The sequence below is a fragment of the Mesocricetus auratus genome, unplaced genomic scaffold (assembly GCF_017639785.1).
Source record: "Mesocricetus auratus isolate SY011 unplaced genomic scaffold, BCM_Maur_2.0 Super-Scaffold_100691, whole genome shotgun sequence".
In the NCBI taxonomy this organism is placed as follows: domain Eukaryota; kingdom Metazoa; phylum Chordata; class Mammalia; order Rodentia; family Cricetidae; genus Mesocricetus; species Mesocricetus auratus.
In genome coordinates this window covers 56,929,155-56,940,564 of record NW_024429267.1, presented here as the reverse complement: position 1 = coordinate 56,940,564, position 11,410 = coordinate 56,929,155, and the positions used below count along the sequence as shown (strand labels likewise).

Sequence of the window (11,410 nt, the reverse complement as noted above, 5' to 3'; positions counted from 1 at the left end):
GGCAGCAACAGAGCAGTTGCCTGGAGGAAGAGGATTCCAGCCAAGCAGCTGCTAGAGATGCAGACCAGTAACTGCAGAGTTGGAATTGCTGGCTAAAAACAGCAGTAGATTGAGGTGCAGTCTCTGTGCCGAAGTTAAAACAACACAGTAAATTTCAGACCAGCGTGGTCTGTATAGTGAGTTTCAGGGCAGTGTGGGCTACAGTATGAGACCCTATCTGAATAATAATAATTTGGAATTTTAAAAAATTATGTATGTATATATTTATATATGTATAAATATGCATATATTGTGTATATATGGCTGGAGAGATGGCTCAGTGGTTAAGAGCACTGGCTGTTTGTTTTACAGAGGACAAAGGTTTGGTTCCCAGAGCCCACACAGAGGCCCACAATGGTTCTATAACCCCAAATCCAGGACACCAATGCCCTCTCCAGCCTCCACTGGCATCAGGCATGCATATGGTGCACATAAATACATGGAGGCAAAACACTCACACACATAAAACAAAAATGTTAAATTATTATATATAATTGAAAAAAATTAAAATGTCACTCGTTGTTTTGTGCAACTAATTGGCATATGCAGAAAGAGTTCTATCCTTTGGCCTGGCTCCAAAGGTCATCTCTAGGCTTGTGGCATTTGTGTCTTTGCCGATCAATGACTGTTGACCTGGGGACCTGAGCCACCTCCGATCACCTAATGACAGGAGGTCACACAAAGTGGGTATCCAGAGGAGCAGGAGACTAGATGTCACGAATGTCATCAGTCACTGGTCAGGCACCAACTGTAACTCGGGAGACTAAGCTCAAGGTGTGAGTGGTGATCCCAGGCTCAGAGCCTTTACAGGAGGCACCCCTAGTGCAGCCCACCCTCCCTCCTCCCTGGGTCATGTAGCCACACCTTGAACCCTCCTGCCCTCTTCTCGTCTGGTCTTTCCTCCGTCCCCACAAGAGTCAGCGTTTCCTGCAGTCACACATCTGCTGGCCTCCTCCCCGGTGGCTTCCGCCTCTCCTTTCCTTCCAACTGTAGGTCAGCGCCTCAGCTCAGCTCCAGATCCTTTCCTAGATTCCCCGAAAGGCTTCTGGGCCTAAGTGCCAAACTATCCCCACAGGTTAAGGCCTAGCTGGCACCGTGTGGGGGGGGTGGTATTCAGGAGAGAAGCCCAGGGATCCTTGAAGTCAACGGGGCCTCTATGGACTGATTGGGAAATGTTGCATTTACTGGGGACACTAGGGACAGGGTAGAGGTTGTTGGAGTTGACTGGGAGCCATCTGTATTAACTAGGGGCAATTGGAGTCAGGCTGGGCTATTGGACACAAGCTGGTGACCGTTGGGAACCGAGGGGTGTGGCTAGGAACTGACTTCCGGCCACTGGGGACAAGCTGGAGGGTATTTTGATCGGGCTGGGGGCTGACAGAAACGGTGACCGGTGACCGTTGGGGCTATTGGGGGATGTCAGGTGACTGTTAGAGACAGGTTAGGAACTGTTAGGACCAATCCAGAGACACTGGGAGCTGGCTAGGTTGGGGCCACTAGGAATTCGTGGAACCCAGAGGAAGGCCATGCGTGTGCCTTGGCTGGATCAACCAGAACCACAGAGGCCAAAAGGTGGGAGCCAAGAAGCAGGCGCAGTGGAGACACACGCTGCCCACCCAAGAGTCCTGCCCCAGTGGTCTCCACCCAACATGGAACTTCGTGGGGTAAAGAGGAATCCAACTTCTCGCTCAACTGCGGGGCCCGGGCTGATGAGCAAGAGCATCCAGGGCACAGAGGGGCAGGCCTGGAGCTCAGAAAATCCTGACCTGCATGGGGTTCAACTGGTCCCCAAGCCCCCGAGCTCGCCTGCGCAGATCCAGGAAGCCCCCGCGAGCGGGCCACAGTATCCACAGGGGAAGCATGGGGTCTTTGGCTGGACTGAGGTACTGTGGAGGTTTCCGGACCTGTGTGAACACAGACTACAGTATTAGAGGCCGTAGACAGGCCGGATCACCCTGGCTTCTTTCTCTGTACACCAGTGAGTGGCGATTCATGTAGCTTGGACCGGTTGTGTGTGTACCTCCTTCCCCCAAGTCCAGGCCTAGGCCAGTGCGGCTCCATGTCAGGTGCGCGTGCGTGCGTGGGTGCCTGCGTGCGTGCGTGTGTGTGTGTGTGTGTGTATGTGTGTACAAGTTTGACCTAAGCATGTGTGTGTGTCCACGTGTTTGTGTGCATGCTAAGCATGTGTGCTAGCGCTCATAGAGGCAAGTAGAGGGCATCAGATTCCCTGGAGCTACAGCCAGATGTGGGTGCTGGGAACTGAACTATAGCCCTCTGTGAGAGCAGCTAGTGCTCTTAACCACTGAGCCACCTCCCCAGCCCAGGAACCTCCCTTTCATAGGGCAGTGTCTCTCTGAAATTCTTTGTCTCCTAGGCTAGAGTGGCTCAGGGTCTTCTGCATTTACGGTCCCAGTAACAAGCCCAGCAGATCCTAATGCTGGGCTTGTTACTGGCAGATGGTCAGTGAGGCCAAAGTGACAATAACTAAGACAATGCGATTAGAAAGTGGTGGATTGCGTGCGTGCGTGCGTGCGTGCGTGCGTGGTGTTTCCTGTAAACCCAAGTCCATAAAATCAAACCCTAGCTATCTTGGTAACATGACTCACAAACCGCCCCCAAAACACCCGAGGGGCCATCAGCAGCCACACAGCCAACCAAGCTGCCTTCTGCCTCCATCCATGTAGCCCACCCGGGACAGCTAAGCTCGAGGGAAGCTTGAGTTGAGATTTGAACCTCCAGCTCTCCCATCTGAATGCATTGTGAGTGCTGAGTCTGGAAAAGGCCAGTGAGCTTTCTAAGCAAGTTGTCCAACTTTTTTTTTTTTTCCCGAGACAGGGTTTCTTTGTGGCTTTGGAGGCTGTCCTGGAACTCACTTGGTAGTCCAGGCTGGTCTCGAACTCACAGAGATCCGCCTGCCTCTGCCTCCCGAGTGCTGGGATTAAAGGCGTGCGCCACCAATGCCCGGCGGAATTTTAAAAATGTATTGTGGGGTACACGTGAGGAGGTCAGAGGACAGCTTGCAGGAGTCTGGTCTCCCTCCGACATACAGCCCTGAGGATGGCCCTCGGGTTCCCAGGCACCTTTAGTGGCTCAACCATCTCGCCGATCCAGGCAGGGTCCCCCTATAAGAGCCACTCTTCGGGAGACTGTGGGAGAGGCTTTGTCCTCCCACACTCTAACCTTTCCCCTTTCCCATTCCTCCACAGGCTTCGCTCCAGGACTTTGACTAAGATGGCGACCGGAGCCTGGAGGCCGTGAGGACTCAGAGGTCCAACCTTCTCTCCGGCCCTCACACCCCAGCCCCAACGCCTTAGAGCAGAACAAAGGCCGTGGGAGGGAAGCGGCCCTCCCCTGTCTGAATTCAGGGGTGAGACTGATGGTTAGAGCTCTGCCCCTCAGTGCTGCTCCTGGCTGTCTTTCTACATAGAAAAGGATGCAAAAGGCCCAGAACTCTGCCCTAACGAGAATAAACCCGGGCCCCTCGGTGCCCTTTGCCTGCCAGCTCCTTTCTTCAGGAAGTGAATCCTAGAGAAGGACTCAGCCCATGGTGCCCCGCCCTTCTGTCCAGGCCTGGTTCTCCTCTTCATCCTGGTGAGCATACGTGAACAGAAACCCACCAGTTCCGTGTTTATACCAACTCAGGAGAACCAAGCTATTTTGTTCTGCCAAATTTTTTTTTAGCCTACCAATGACTTGGGCCTGAAGATTTCCTGACATTTGAAGTCTCTCCATATTTATGGGACCATCACCCACAGACAGACAATTCTTTTATTTTACACGACAGTCCCCAGCACAGATACGGGACAAGAGGAAGTAAACTCTGACAGTGGTGCTGCTGTGTTTCTGAGAAATGAGGAGGAAGGCAGGCAGCTTTGTGCCCCCGGCCCTAACTATGCCTTGTGCCTGACATGTTAGTGATGTCCTTTCTCCTTGGAGCTCGGGTAGATCCTACGGCAGAAGCCGTGAAGAGTCCAGAGTCGAATTCAGCTCCAGCCTTTCTTAGTTCTCTGGATTGTATGTATTTCTCAATTGTTGTTCTCTTCAATTACAGCACTATGTTACACAGCCATCGCTGTTTGCCTAATTGAAATACAAAACCCGGGAAAACATGGCTAGGGATGTACTTGCTTCCCTGCCGTGGGGTTTGCAGTTGACTAAAACCTCTGGTCCTCCGTTCATTCTGTTCTTTGCACTAGAGGTCATTTCATTCTGCCCGGATTTTAGTTGCCCACAGAGGGGTCTGAGGCCTGTCCTGGGCTGGAAAGTGAACGTCGGGAGGAACTGCCCAGGGATCCTTCCCCCTCCAGAAAGGACTTCCCTTCCCTTCTCTGCCTTCTACCCATCGTTGCCTCATTTTCCCCTTGGAGTTCTTAGTTGTTGTTGTTTTTTAAGCTGATTTTTTTATTTTTTAAGTTTTTTTATCACTTTAATTTTAAATGGCTTGCTTCACATGTCAATCCGTTTCCTCTCCCTCCCCTCCTCCCTCACCCCTCCAGCCATCCCCCCCCCCCAGCCTCCCACCCTATCCCCACTTTCCTTCCACATAGGGGATATCCAGAGTCTGTCATTTCGCTCAGGGCAGGGTCCAGGCACTCCCCTAAGAGTCCAGGCTGAGAGAGCATCCCTCTTTGTGTTATGGACACACAAAGTCCTTTTGTATGCCAGGGATAAACACTGATCCACTGCTCAGGACCCTATAGGTAGCCCAGGCCTCCTCATTGACTCTCACATTCAGGGGGTCTGGATGGGTCCCATGCTGGCCTCCCAGCTGTCGGTCTGGGGTCCAAGAGCTCTCCCCTGTTCGGATCAGCTGTCTCTGCTGGTTTTGCCAGCCCATTCTTTGCCAATTTGCTCATCGCTCCTCTCTCCCTGTCACTGGGTTCCATGGGTTCAGTTCAGTGTTTAACTGTGCATGTTTGCCTCTGCTTCCATCAGTCACTGGATGAAAGCTCCAGGATGGTTATAGACATCAAGTTCATTATCAGGAATGCGCATTTGAGGTGGTCTCTCTACCATTGCTTAGCTTGCCAGTTGGTGTCATCCCTTTAGATCACTAGAGGTCTCACTGGTGCCAGATATGTCTTATAACCTATGATTCCCTCTTCCTCCTATTCTACCCCCACTCAACCTTCCTGTTCCCCCATGACCTACTCTCTTTTCCTCTTCACCCCCTCTCTTCTTCCCAGCTCCCACTTCCCACTACCCCTCGCCATGTTCCCAGTCTGTTCAGAAGATCTTGCCTCATCCCTCTTCTCTGTGGTACCATGTATATCGCTTAGGTTCTTTCCTGTTTCTCAGACTCTGTCAGTGGAAGTGCAGACTGACACTATCCTGATCCATGTCTAAAATCCATATATGAGTGAGTACATACTATGTTTGTCTTTTTGTGTCTGGGTTACCTCACTCAGGATGGTTTCTTCCAGTGCTATCCATTTACCTACGAATTTCAAGATTGTTTTTTTCTGCTGAGTTATACTCCATTGTGTAAACGTACCACATTTTCTCTATCCACTCTTCAGTTGAGGGGCATCTAGGTTGCTTCCAGGTTCTGGCAATTACAAATAATGCTGCTATAAACATAGTGGAGCAGATGTCCTTGTTGTATGATTTGGCATCTTTTGGATATATGCCTAAGAGTGGAATTGATGGGTCTTGTGGTAGATTGATTCCCATTTTCCTGAGGAATCCCCATACTGATTTCCAAAGTGGGTGTACGAGTTGGAACTCCCACCAGCAGTGGAGGAGTGTTCCCCTCTCTCCACATCCTCTCCAGCATAAGTTGTCTCCAGTGTTTTTTATTTTAGCCATTCTGACAGGAGTAAGATGGTATCTCAAAGTTGTTTTGATTTGCATTTCCCTGATGGCTAAGGATGTTGAGCAATTTCGTGTCTCTTGGCCATAAATAGCATCGAATATCTGGGGATAATGTTAACCAAAGAAGTGAAAGACCTGTACCGAACTTTGAGTCTTTAAAGAGGATACCAGAAAATGGAAAGATCTCCCATGCTCTTGGATTGGTAGGATCAACATAATAAAAATGGCAATCTTGCCAAAAGCAGTCTACAGATTCAATGCAATCCCTATCAAAATTCCAGCACAATTCTTCACAGACCTTGAAAGAACAATAATCAACTTCATATGGAAAAGCAAAAGGCCCAGGATAGCCAAAACAACCCTATACAATAAAGGAACTTCCGGAGGGAGGCATCACCATCCCTGACTTCAAGCTCTATTATAGAGCTATAGTCCTGAAAACAGCTTGGTATTGGCACAAAAATAGGCAGGTAGACCAATGGAACCAAATTGAAAACCCTGATTTTAACCCACACACCTATGAACACTTTATTTTTGACAAAGAAGCTAAAACTATACAATGAAAAAGAAAGCATCTTTAACAAATGGTGCTGGCATAACTGGGTATTGGCATGCAGAAGACTGCAGATAGATCCATGTCTATCACCTTGCACAAAACTTAAGTCCAAATGGATCAAAAATTTCAACCACACTGAAACTCTTAGAAGAGAAAGTGGGAGATACTCTTCAACGAGTTGGTACAGGAGACCGCTTCCTGAACATAACACCAGTAGCACAGACGCTGAGATTGACAATTAACAAATGGGACCTCCTGAAACTGAGAAGCTTCTGTAAGGCAAAGGACACAGCAAGACAAAAAGGCAGCCCACAGAATGGGAAAAGATATTCACTAACCTCACATCTGACAGAGGGCTGATCTCCAAAATTTACAAAGGAGTTCGTAATTGTTATATGCTCCTAATAGGAGCAACTTGACCATTATGTCACAATCTACTGGCTAAGTCACAGGAATACGAGTAGACGGAAAAGTTCCGCACTGTCACAGAATATTTGTACACTGTGTGAAGATGTGTTGCCATGATTGGTGGAATAGATAGCTGAATGGTCAATAGCTAGGCAGGATGTACAGGCAGAACCTCCAGGAACAGAGAAACTCTGGGAAGAATGGTGGAAATGCTAAAAGACATTCGCTGAGCAAGCGGGATGAGCAGGAGGAGAGGTATCAGCCACAAGCCAATGGCAGAATGTAGAGAAATATAAATTGGTTAATTTCAGTTATAAGAACTAGTTAGAAACAAGCCTAAGCTATAGGCTGAGCTCTCATAATAAGTGTCTGTCATTATTTGGGAACTGATGGGATAAAGGCTTGTTACATTTGGTGTCCAATGCACAGCATGTAAATCCACACAGGGCCTGAAAATGCTGAAAAGAAAGTTCCATGTAGGCTAGGTGCTTGCAGCCTACACAGACAGGGGTGGCCACCAGGCACGTGAGTGGGGCTGATGAGCAGCAGGTGGTACACTGCTTGGTGGCAGACCAGGCTGAAGTGCCTATCAGAGCTGGGGCAGGAGACAAGCTCCCAGCAGGGGCCACAGGCATGAGACTCTCTCACCAACCCGAAGGGATGGAGCCAGCTGCCAGGCCATGTGTTGAACAGAGCCACATGGCAGAGGACCCAGCTGCCACTGAGCAGTTTAAAGTTTAGCTCACACTAAACTTTAGAGAAGGCTGCAAATATGCAAAAAGTCGGGTCTAGACGAAGAAAACCTCTAAGTAGATAAGTGTGCTTAAGTGTGCTTAGATGCTGATAGAAAAGATGGTATAGACAGTCATAGACAAAGTTTAAAGGTAATAAAGTGAAGTCAGGAAAGAGTAAAGCTCTATACGTATGGGTGGGGAGCCCTGGAACACAGGGCGTTTGGACTTTATATGTTTTGTTCTGAATTTTTTGAATGCTAATGAACAGAAAACAACTTATGAGAGACACTGGTTTGAGGAACCACAGAATTAAACCAGTGTATTTACTTTAGGAATGTCTTAACTTTAGAGTGGAAGTCAGAAAATGTATTGCATTGGGGGAGAGGTTACAATTTTGTTTCCACAGGAAACAAAAAGCTTCGGATTCCTTCAAAATTAATAGAGACCAGATTTGATTGGAGACCTCCTGAGGATCTTGTCTAGAGATGTGGGAAAAAGCCAAAAAAAAAAAAAAGACTACAGGACAGACAGGACGTGTAAGCTGTTCCCTCTACATGGGAACAGCTCTGAGACTGGATGAGACATGATAAATATTGTTGACTAGTCTTCATGACTTATTACATGCCATCCTTTCATATGGCATGGATAGAGGTTTGGTTATACAGTCCTAACAGACTTAAAAGTTGACAGATAACTTTTACCCGCTCAAACATAGAACAAAGATCTTTAGCTGAGTTGTGTACACTGCACATGAAGTGACCCAGCTCTCGGAGCGCCTCTGTTGCAGTTTCCTCAAAATCAGCATCCAGAACAACTTCAAAGCTATCTGAGATGGCCCAGCTTCAGACTACTCCAGCCAGACTTCAGATAAGCTCTACACTTTCCCTCACACAGAGACTGAACAAAAAAGAATACAGCTAGCTCTCCCAGGGCTTGACCAGCAAGTGTTGAGCAGGGCAACTGGTGGTGAGCGTGGCCTGTGAGGTGAGCCCGGGTTTCTTTTGGTTCTCTATGTAGGCCAGCTTTTCAGCTCCTGAAGGAATCATCACTTGCGTGTGCTTGTACTTGTGAGCACTTGTGACGTGTAAAACGGCACTTGGCAGTTAGTCACCCAATAGGAACAGAAGCAGATGTGAAAAGACTCAAAGCCTTGGTGATTATGGACTGTGGTCAGTAGAACCTGGAGACTTAATGACGCTGCTTGTTTTGCAACATCTGCAGACATGGTTCAACTTGAGACTGGACAGTACTTTTATAAGCTGGCCAGCAACTTAGTACTGTTACCTATCTGCTGAGCCGGGACGAATCAGTACACTGGAGACACCAATCTTTATGTGGCTCTCAACTGGAAAATGATGGTGTCAAAAGTAAATGTCCCAGGAACTCCAGACCAAGGTGACAGTTGTCATATATTTTCCTTAAAGCCACATGGCATCACTTTTGTCACAGCTTACTAATGAAGAGAATCACAAGGTTATAGCCATGAAAGGGAAGAGTCCACTGGGTATCAGCATCGTCATGAAGGGAGACAGGCAAGCAGGACATGAGCCTTTCTTACATTCTAAAGTGGATATTTAAATACTTTGCCTTTGGTAGTTTTCTCTTCAGATTGCATTATCCTCCTGTGTGCTTTGTTTCATGTATCCTCATCTCTATTAAAAATTTTCTACTTTTGGCCTAAACCCTAAATTGGTATTTTCTTAAGAATTTATATTTGGGGCCAGGCACTGGTGGCACACGCCTTTAATCCCAACACTCGGGAGGCAGAGGCAGGCAGATCTCTGTGAGTTTGAGGCCAGCCTGGTCTACCGAGTAAGTTCCAGGACAGCCTCCAAAACAATAGAGAAACCCGAAAAACCAAAAAAAAAAAAAAAATTATATTTCAAGGGCTGGAGAAATGGCTCTGCTGTTTCTTTTCCAAGAGGACTGAGGTTTGATTCCCAGCACCCACATGGCTATTCACAACTGTAACTCCAGTTCCAGAGGAGCTGACACCTTCATACAAATGTGCATACAAAAAAAAAAAAGGTAGGGTGGTATGGCACGCTTTTAATTCCAGCACTTGGGAGGCAGACACAGGTGGATCTTTTTGAGTTCGGGGCCAACTTGGTCTACAGAGCCAATTCCAGGGCAGCTAGAGATATACAGAAACCTTGTCTTAAAAGAAAACGAGTTATTTCCTTGCTATGTGTCTGTAATGTGGCTTTTGCCTGTTACTGAACTTCTCAGATGGAAGCACTTCTTAGGGACAGTTTCCTGATGTACTTACTTGGTTCAAAGTTGTGTGCCACACAGCCCTTCCTTTGTTCATTTTCACTGTTGTCTGGCATTTGACTGCCAGCTATCCTGTAGATGCATGCCTCATCTGCTTTTGGTTTGTTGGCTAGCACTCTCATGTTGCTAAATAATGCCAAACTACCAATTTCTACCCCCACCTACTTGTTCCTATGATTTCACCCAGCTTTCTCTCATCTGGATGGACAGCAGCCCCTAATCACCTTAATGACTGCTTCCTGAGCGGCAGGACAGCTTCTGCAGGCTGGCTGGATCCCACTAGAGGACCAGTCTACGGAACAGGGGCCAGCAGCTGAGAAAAAAAAAAAAAAAATCAAGGAAAGTCAATCCTTCCAGGGTTTTCCTACCATTCATTCCCTAATGCCAAGTTTGGTCAGTACCCTACAACAGAAGGGCTCAAACCTAACTGGAGCCTTCCTTCCATTTGATGAGGCCTGGCTTCAGGTTAAGACTCAGGTTAACGATCACAAGCTGGGAGCACGAGCCTTAGTGAGCAACCAGCTAGTGCCTTCTTAGTACTGTCGGATGACACTAGGACTGCCCAATCTCCCTCATCCTTCCCAACTGAAACTATTGGCATTCTTTTCTTTGGCTGCTTTCTAGAAACTTCTTGGTTCAGGAATTATTCTCAGGACATAGCTCAGGACAAGTTTGTAAAAACTATGTTAGAACACACCAATATCCTACACCCATGTGAATCAACCAGGGGACTCACCATGTCAGCATCTATCTTCTGTCCAATTTTGTTATTTGTAGTCATTGCTCATTTCCTGTTTGGTATCTAGGCAGCCCAAGCAGGCCTCTCAAGCACAGCAATCTTGGGTTTCTCAAGTGCTGAAATTATTATAGGTTTGTCCACCATAGGAAGTTTCAGGTATTCTCTAGTTCACTAAACCCTTCTCCAGCATTCTGGCCCTATTTTTCATTCAGACCTAAATTGCTGGGTTTCATACTTTTAAAAACACTATTTGCTGGGCAGATTTTGAAGCAGCTACCATAGTGGCCCAGCACGCCTCACATGGAAAGTCGAAGCACATGGAAAACTCAGGTGTAAGAAGGTGGCGCAAGGCCAGGCATTGCTGGCGCACGCCTTTAATCCCAGCACTTGGGAGGCAGACGGATCTCTGTGAGCTCGAGACTAGCCTGGACTACCAAGCGAGTTCCAGGACAGCCTCCAAAGCCAGAGAAACCCTGTCTCGAAAAAACCAAAAAAAAAAAGTGACGCAATGTGTTCCACCATGGGCACTGAGTCTGAACCAGCAGGAGGAACCAGTGACCACCCAAGCAGTCATCCTAAGCTGTGTGTGGTGTCCTAGAGGCTCCTGTTTTCTTGGCTCAGATTTTCTATCTCATTATGACTCGTGCCACCCTCACAATCACAAGTCAGTGACTCTGGTCACTGCTGTAACATGGGCGTTTAAAATTCTTGATCCAGGGTTAAGTGCTAAATAGGTCAAATGTAAAAAATCTTCAATAAAAATCACAAAAGCAGAATTTACAGATTGTCAAAAGCAGCCAGAATTACTCAAAATTATAAAACCAATGCAAATCTTGGCTGTCCTGG

At 47.5% G+C, this 11,410-nt stretch overlaps 1 long non-coding RNA gene across 1 annotated transcript; it reads left to right on the top strand.

The window, feature by feature from the left end:
* The first annotated feature begins 1,125 nt into the window (after positions 1-1,125).
* LOC121137675 lies at positions 1,126-4,148 on the top strand. The gene is made up of 2 exons (XR_005874986.1): positions 1,126-2,017; positions 3,246-4,148. It is a non-coding gene; the product is annotated as an uncharacterized LOC121137675 (long non-coding RNA).
* The last annotated feature ends 7,262 nt before the right edge of the window (positions 4,149-11,410 follow it).